Source organism: Aethalodelphis obliquidens, unplaced genomic scaffold (genome assembly GCF_003676395.1).
Source record: "Aethalodelphis obliquidens isolate GAN/ISIS:26980383/991018 unplaced genomic scaffold, ASM367639v1 scaffold39, whole genome shotgun sequence".
NCBI classification, from domain to species: Eukaryota; Metazoa; Chordata; class Mammalia; order Artiodactyla; family Delphinidae; genus Aethalodelphis; species Aethalodelphis obliquidens.
Genome location: NW_020837983.1, coordinates 5,657,929 through 5,666,949, shown reverse-complemented (window position 1 = coordinate 5,666,949; position 9,021 = coordinate 5,657,929).

Below are 9,021 nucleotides of genomic sequence, written 5' to 3'. Positions count from 1 at the left end.
GAAAGAGGTGATGATGAGTAGAAGAAACATCCTTCACCTTTGCCACAGCAGATTCCATTTCCGAAGCTCACTTGCAAAAGGAAAAACCTATGGAACCTTCTTTTGCAGAAATGTGAAAATCAGGAAAAGGCCCTTGCTCAGCAAAGGCGGAGCACAGACTGTGAAGTGGCACAGACGCCTTTCCAAGGGCAGTACCACGTGTGCTTGTCCTTCTGACATTGGGAACACAAGCTGGGCCAGCCGCCTCTGCTGTCATGCCCATAGAGCCAGCCTGTTGGGCAGGAACAGCCTGGTGTTCCCTGGCACACTCAGGAGACATTTACCTTTCTCCTAAGAGAGGATGCTCCAGTGGACACTGGATGAATTACATGGTCAACAGGCAGCAGTGCTTCCAACACTTGCCTAAAGAAAACGATGTCTGTGTGCAGCCTCAGGAGACATTTACTTTCTCTTTAGAGAGGATGCTCCAGGGGAGACTTGTAACACATTGAATTCAACAAGCAGTTATTGCGCGCTTACTGTATATCAGGCATGGTGTGAGACACTGGGGACAAAAGGATGAACAAGGTGCCCTCCTGCCCTGAACGGTCCCCAAACAAGGCCAAGAAACAGGCACAAATAAAGCAACTCTAAGACAACAGGAGCAGAATAGACCAGCGGATGAAAACGGTTCTGATGGGAGGTGTGGAGAAGGTGAAGGGTGAAGCGGACAGTGCTGGGAGAGTGCCTCAGAAGTGGTCACACTTGAGCTGGGTTTCCTCCAAACTTCCAGCACCAGGAAGCAAATCCCAATCTTTTCTTCCAAAGCTCGCTGTTCTAAGAACTGGCAAAGGCTTGGAAAGAGCTGCATTCTTTAGATACATAATGTCCTAATTAGTGGCTATCCTCCAAAGCCAAACAAAGAGGACAGCAGACTTCAAAGCCACTCATCTGATGACAGACTAGGACACAGAATGGCTTGAAATGAGAATAAGCCCTGACTGAGCTACATTTTGCTAGCATTCCAATTATCACCGCTGCTGGCATGCCTAATTTATTCACTCAGAAGAGCCTTTTTCTCTTTGTCATCCCACAGCAAGATAAATCTTTCTTCAGTAGTCCCCAAAGGGGAATATTAACAAATTCAATAATTAAAAGATGCTTGTAAACTTGGCCCTGAAAACTGTCATTCTGTTTAAATTCAGTTAAGAGGGCAAGTGCTTGCAACCAGGTCAAATATTTCCTAGCAGGGCCTAGCTTCCTCTAGGTCTAGAGGCCAGCTTTATTTTTTAGCATGAGTTACTTAAACAAATGTTCATCCTTCAGAATGGAGTTATAACCTAATAGTTGATTCTAGTCTAGGACAGTAAACTAAATTTCTATCCTGAGCTTTAATTTTCATTCATTCCAGCACTTAGGAAGCAACCATTACGTACACAGTAGAGATTCAAAAAGCTCCTTCCACCACTTTCAAGGCCGCTCATTTATCCCCATTTTCAGCACAGTACTTACCCTACCTGCCATTGTATTACACACTAGAACATAAGCTTCATGAGGACAGGAGCTTCAGACTGCTTTGATCACTGCTATAAATCCAGAGCCTAAAACTGCCTGGTGGAAAGTGTATTTGCTCAGTGAGACACGTGGTAGTTGACTCAGGTGAATGAATGAGCCAGGCATTGTGCAGTGCAGGGTAGTCAACTAAAGTTACAGAATGTAGTGGTAGCTCCGTCATTTCTATATGGAAGGAGTTGATAGGGCTCAGTCTAGGGCTGGAAGGAATGGTTGTGCCTTAAAGCTGGTCTACACAGCAAGCACACTGTTTCTACTTAGATCATGTTGACTTGGAGTGATTTGGTGTGGAAAATAATGGAGATTTTGGAGGAGTAGCTAAATTCCTGCCACTAAATGAATAAAAGAATAAATGTGGTTGTTTTTTTTGCAGTACGTGGGCCTCTCACTGTTGTGGCCTCTCCCATTGCAGAGCATAGGCTCAGCGAGCCTGCTCCGCGGCATGTGGGATCTTCCCTAACCGGGGCACGAACCCATGTCCCCTGCATCGGCAGGCAGACTCTCAACCACTGCGCCACCAGGGAAGCCCAAGAATAAACGTGCTTGACTGAATGAATATCACAGTTTCTAAAATAACAATATGAGACCCTTTCCCTCAGAAAGTCACATTTAGTAGGGTAAACATGGTGTATGCAAAAGTGTTAGAGAAGCCCCAGAAAATCAACAATGAAATGAGGAAGACAGATGAGGACGACTGAACTGAGGCTTATATAAGAGTGGGAATTTTTGCAGTGTTGCCCATGTGCAAAATTCATCAGTAGTTCCCTCAAGTGCACACAGAGACCTCCTCAACTTTGGGTAGCCTCTTTAGGTGAGACACAGGAACGTTAACTCGGAGGCAGGCCACCTGGGTTCACATCCTGGGCCTGCCACTTATTAAATGTGTGACCGACCTCGCTACTACCCCTCTAGATTAAGGCTAATAATACTCTTCCTACTTCAGAGGATTGATGTGAGAATTAACTGACTTAATAGATGTACTTAGAACAGGGCCTGTCATAGAGTAAATCAAATGATAGTTGTTTATTATTATTAATGGGATAACTATTATTATTGTTGGTGTTATGAATAGAATAGTACGCCTAAGGATGAAATAAATTACCAGTTATGATTTAAAGGCAGTTCTAGTTTCCACCCTAGGCAATGACGTCAACTGGGCCTCCAAATGAGGGCCCACAACCAGAGAGGGCCAATTTTAACAGTCCAGGTAAACCTTGCCTAAAACACACGTAGCACAGCTTTTTATTTTTATTTTTTAATTTTATTCTATTTTTTTCATTGAGATACAGTTGATTTAACATAGCTTTTAATGTAAAGGGAAATCAAATTGAATTATTCATACATATACCTCATGAGCTTAGAAAAAAAGAGACATTACATAGAAGGGAGGCTCCCAATGAAAATAAGGAATTATATTAATTTATACCTTTCAGCCTAGACTCTACAACATGCTTTGGTTGGAATTAAGGTAATTTGGCACCTAAGCAACTGGCCAAGCAAAAGCTACTTTTAACATTTTGTCATTCTTTCTGCATTTAAGACCTTAAACGCTACTGTGAAATATTTGAAAATCACAGAAACTATTTTCTAAACCACTAGATGTAAAACGTCAAATTATCACCGTAAGCTTAACAGTGTTACCATGAACAATTTCCCTTTATGGAAAATAAATTTTAGGAAATCAGTAAAACTTTATAAGGCATTTATTTGTGTTTATACATCAAACATGCTTTTCACTCTTTTATTCACACAAAGCAACAAGTAAAAACTTGACCTTATCAGTGCAGGTTTCAGTTTCTATGCTCAGAGATTTAGTTAAAATATCCCCAAGAAACGCTTTTAAAAGATAGAAGCCTATGAAATTGGGAGTCATTACACACCAAAATATGCTTTACTATACCAAGTTAAAAGTAAATTGGTTTCAGCCTTCCCTGGTGGCGCAGTGGTTGAGAGTCCGCCTGCCGATGCAGGGGACACGGGTTCGTGCCCCGGTCCGGGAGGATCCCACAAGCCGCGGAGCGGCTGGGCCCGTGAGCCATGGCCGCTGAGCCTGCGCATCTGGAGCCTGTGCTCCGCAACGGGAGAGGCCACAACACTGAGAGGCCTCTGTACCACAAAAAAAAAAAAAAAAGTATCAAAAAATACAATCTCTTTTAAACTCATTAACCTTGCTCTGGCAGTTTGCTCTGCTTTTTCTATTTCTCGATGATATATTACTCTGTAGAATTATTTTCATTTAATTAGTAACATTACGTTTGTTCATGTGAATCTTACACTTTTCTGAAATATATCATGGTTTACCATGCTGGCTCACATATAAATGTAGAATTGTATATAATAGTGGCCACTTTTTATATCACAGAAATACATTTTCAAATAATTTCTGGAGAATTGTGCACTTCAAATCCATCCCTCTGGTTCCTTTCACTAAAACTCTCTTAAAATTCAATAAATTCAGGACTTCCCCGGTGGTGCCAATGAAAGGGACATGGATTCGAGCCCTGGTCCGGGAAGATCTCACATGCTGCAGGGCAGCTAAGCCCATGCGCCACAACTACTGAGCCTGCGCTCTAGAGCCCGCGAGCCACAACTACTGAGCCCGTGAGCCGCAACTACTGAAGCCCATGCGCCTAAAGTACGTGCTCTGCAACGAGAAGCCACCACAATGAGAAGCCCGTGCACCGCAACGAAGAGTAGCCCCCTCTCGCCACAACTAGAGAGCCCGTGCACAGCAACGAAGACCCAACGCAGCCAAAAATAAATAAATTTATATTAAAAAAAAATTCAATAAATTCCATTCATGGATTTCTCATTGAAATTGAGTTCCTAGGCCTCCTCCCTCAAGCATACTCTATGCTAGGGTCACACCACTGTTAAAACAGGTTGATTTGTGATTTATTTATAAGTTAAACTAAAGCCCTAAAAATAACTTTACACCTTTACTTTTCAATCATCATTACATAAAAACAACTGGAAACCACTTGGGTTATCTTGGGCAACCTGCAAATGTCAGCTGACTTGGTTTAAAGCTGTGGTTTTCAAATCCCCTGAGGTCTTAGGAAGGTGGAGGGAGGACAAGCCAGGGTCTGTCCTGGTTCTTGGCTCTCCAAACCTCCCTTCAGCCAGAGCAGCTCAGAGCTCCAGTTTTCTCTCTTATTTGTACATGCCATCAGGTGAGTTTGTTTTAAAGATATTCCCCTGCTCGCTTGCTTGCTTTCTCTTTCTCTGTTTCTCCACCACCCCACCTTTCTTCTTTTTCTAGTTTTCTCATGCGAATAAGCCCGTGTCTTCTCCTGAGCAACTCAGTCCTGAGTCATCAGGTGCACCAGAGCAAGGGAGGGGTCCGTTCAGAGGGGAAGCCTGGTGGGGGGTGGAGCCGGAGAAGAGAGGGGTCAGAGCCGGAGAAGAGAGTGTGTTGGGGAGGGTGGTGATGGGGTGAGGAGGGTAGGCAGCCTGGTGCAGTGAGTCAGAGCCCAAAGACAGCAAGGTGTCCACATGAGGGGAGCAGCTTGGCATGGGTGGTCCGTCAGAGCCCAAGCAGAGAAGAAAGGTGCATAGTTCATGTCCCAAACACAGTGAGGAGGGAGGACATTCACACAGGGGTAAGGCTTGGGGCCTGGTGTCAAAGCAGGAGAAGAGCGCTCAGGTCAGAAATGGGAGTGACCCAGTGAGGAGAGTCAAGAGACCACACAGGGTAAAGTGTCCTTGTCTGTGGGTGGTTCAGAGTGGGATGTCAGCAGTAGGCAGGGTGAGGAGGCACCCCCGCAGAGAAGTGGTCCACTGTTGAATGCTGGAGCCCAGGTGTAGAGGGTATCCATATGTGAGGGCAGCCCAGAACGAGTTGTGAGAGACCAAACAGGGTGGGAAGGATGTCCACACATGGGGTAAGGCTCAGCACTGGCTGTTGGAGTGGGATAAGGGGGTCATCGATGATAAAAGCAGCCTGATATGAAGTATCAGAGCCTGAGTGGGGTTACAGGGTACCCAGGTGGGAGAGAGGCAGCTGTGATGATGAGATAGGTGACATACTGGGAGACTGATCAAACAATCTAAATATACTAATGAGATCCAGTCTTTCACTGTCCGAGAAGAGAGGAAACTCATAGTGTTAGAATTGGAGGTATCAATTCAGTATGAAGTCGGGGATTTCCACATAGAGACAGATGTGGAAGTTTAGATATGAGTGTGTGTGTACCAGTCAGAACGGCCATCATCAAAAAATCTACAAACAATAAATGCTGGAGAGGGTGTGGAGAAAAGGGAACACTCCTGCACTGCTGGTGGGAATGTGAATTGGTACAGCCACTATGGAGAACAGTATGGAGGTTCCTTAAAAAACTACAAATAGAACTACCATATGACCCAGCAATCCCACTACTGGGCATATACTCTGAGAAAACCATAATTCAAAGAGTCATGTACCAAAATGTTCATTGCAGCTCTATTTACAATAGCCTGGAGATGGAAACAACCTAAGTGCCCATCATCGGATGAATGGATAAAGAAGATGTGGCACATATATACAATGGAATATTACTCAGCCATAAAAAGAAACGAAATTGAGCTATTTGTAATGAGGTGGATAGACCTAGAGTCTGTCATACAGACTGAAGTCAGAAAGAGAAAGACAAATACTGTATCTAACACACATATATGGAATTTAAGAAAAAAAAATGTCATGAAGAACCTAGGGGTAAGACAGGAATAAAGACACAGACCTACTGGAGAACGGACTTGAGGATATGGGGAGGGGGAAGGGTGAGCTGTGACAAAGCGAGAGAGAGGCATGGACATATATACACTACCAAACGTAAGGTAGATAACTAGGGGGAAGCAGCCGCATAGCACAGGGAGATCAGCTCGGTGCTTTGTGACCAGCTAGAGGGGTGGGATAGGGAGGGTGGGAGGGAGGGAGATGCAAGAGGGAAGAGATATGGGAACATATGTATATGTATAACTGATTCACTTTGTTATAAAGCAGAAACTAACACACCATTGTAAAGCAATTATACCCCAATAAAGATGTTAAAAAAAATTTAAAACAAAAAATTAAAAAAAGTGTGTGTGTGTATACACACACTAGATTTGTCCACTGAAAGGGCCTGGGACTGATACATTCCCCAAAGCAACAAGTACAACTCATGCCCAAATCTTGGCTTCTAAGTATCACTCTCCACTAAAAGGGCTCTTTGGAGAAATGGCCAATTCCTGGGTTGGGGAAGGGAAAGTTCAAGATGAGTCTAGAACATCCTGTAGCAAAAAAGTAAAAAGGGCTCAAATAGTGAAGATTTGTCAATAGGCCACAGAAGCCAGCTTGCCACTGGCCAAATTAGGGACTATTTGAGCATCAGAATAAATTATGATAATAATGGGTAATAAAGTATGGTCCCTGGGCCGGTAACAGCAGCATCGCCTGGAAACTTGTTAGAAATGCAAATTCTTGAGTCCCACTCCAGACCTACAGAATCAGGAACTCTGGAGACAGGGCCCAGCAGTCGATGTTTTAATAAGCCCTCCATAGGATTCTCATGCACACTCAAGTTTGAGAACCGCTTAAGTAGGAAACCATGAGTCCATAAAAGAAATAAATGAAAGTTTGACGAGGAATACAGTATCTATATGATAGATCTTCAAGTACCCTAATGTGACATATTGAAATTGAGCACCACCTGATAAGATGTGATGATGTTCATGGAGTAAAAAGTTTGCCAAAGTAACTCTGGAATTTTCGTTTCTTCAAGTCATTAGGATATTCCTATAAGAAAGCATGATCTAGGGACTTCCCTGTTGGTCCAATGGGGTAGGATGCTGCACTCCCAATGCAGGGGGCCCGGGTTCGATCCCTGGTCAGGGAACTAGATCCCACATGCATGCCGCAACTAAAAAGGATCCCACATGCTGCAATGAAGATCCCGCGTGCCACAACTAAGACCCGGCGCAGCCTAAATAAATAAATAAAGCATGATCTATATACAAAAATCTAGACTTTACAATTTTACCCTATTACTTTTGTAACAGTTTGTCTTAAGTCAGAATAGTTTGAGTCATTCTTTCTGACAGTAACTTGGACTTCAAAGCAAAATTATATGAAGTCAGCTGCCAGCAACAATAAACCATGTCTTCAGCATATGAAAGAATGTTTTCTGAGCCTGCCTGCAGTATATCCAATAGTTTTACCCTACTGACTTGAAAGAAAAGGCTAATGCAAACATATTGCCGTTTTACTTGACTGGAAATTCGCTAAAGAATTCTAATGAATTATCTAATTCATTAGGAAATAGCTCCCAACTCTAATTCTGGAGGAAATATTAAGGATATGTTCTGTGTATCAATAACCAAGAGTCCTCATCACACTCAAGAGTTAGAAGGAAACATAGGAGTAAATCTTCATGATCTTGAGTTAGGCATTATCTACTGTCTTAGATATGACACTACAAGCACAATCAACAAAAGAAAAAACTGATAAACTGGACTTCATCAAAATTAAACTTTTGTGCTTCAAACAATACCATCAAGAAAGTGAAAAGACGATTCACAGAACGAGGAAAAATATTTGCAAATCAATTACCTGATAAAGTCTTATATCCAGATTATATAAAGAACTCTTACAACTCAACGACAAAAAAGAAAAACCACCTAATTTAAAAGTCAGCAAAGGATCATTAACAGACACATCGCCAAAAAAGACATGCAAATGATCAATAAGCACATGAAAAGGCCGTCAACATCATTAGCCATTAGGAAAATACAAATCAAAACCATGGGATACTTCACAAGCTATAATCAAAGGCAATAAGTGTTGGGGAAGATGTGGAGAAATTGGCTACATTGATGATGGAAAGTAAAATGGTACAGCCACTTTGGAAAACAGTTTGGCAGCTCCTCAAAAGGTTAAACATTGAGGTAACATATAAGCCACTGCTCCACTTCTAGGTACGTACTCAAAAGAAATAAAAACATGTCTACACAAAAACCTGTACACAAATGTCTGTCACAAGATTATTCACAATAGCCCAAAAGTGGAAACAACCCAAATGTCAACTGATAAATCAATAAAAGGTAGGTCATCCATACAATATTAATTGGCAACAAAAAGGAGTAAGTACTCATGCACGATAACATGAATCTTAAAAACATACTAAGTGAAAAAAAGTAGGTCACCAAAGACCACATAATGTATGACTTCATTTGTCAAATGTCCAGATAAGGCAAATCTATAGACAGAAAGTAGATTAGTGGTTGCCTAGGGCTAGGGGATTGGGGAGTGATTGCTAATGAGTGCAGGGCTACTTTTGAAGTGATGAAAATGTTTTGGAAACAGTGGTGATGGTTTCAAGAATATACCAAAGCCACTGTATAACTTTATCCTATTTTCTTAATTGTATACCTTAAATGGGTGAACTGTATGGTAAGTGAATTATATCTCAATAAAGCTAAAAATAAAGAAGAGTAAAGCATGTTATTTCTTCT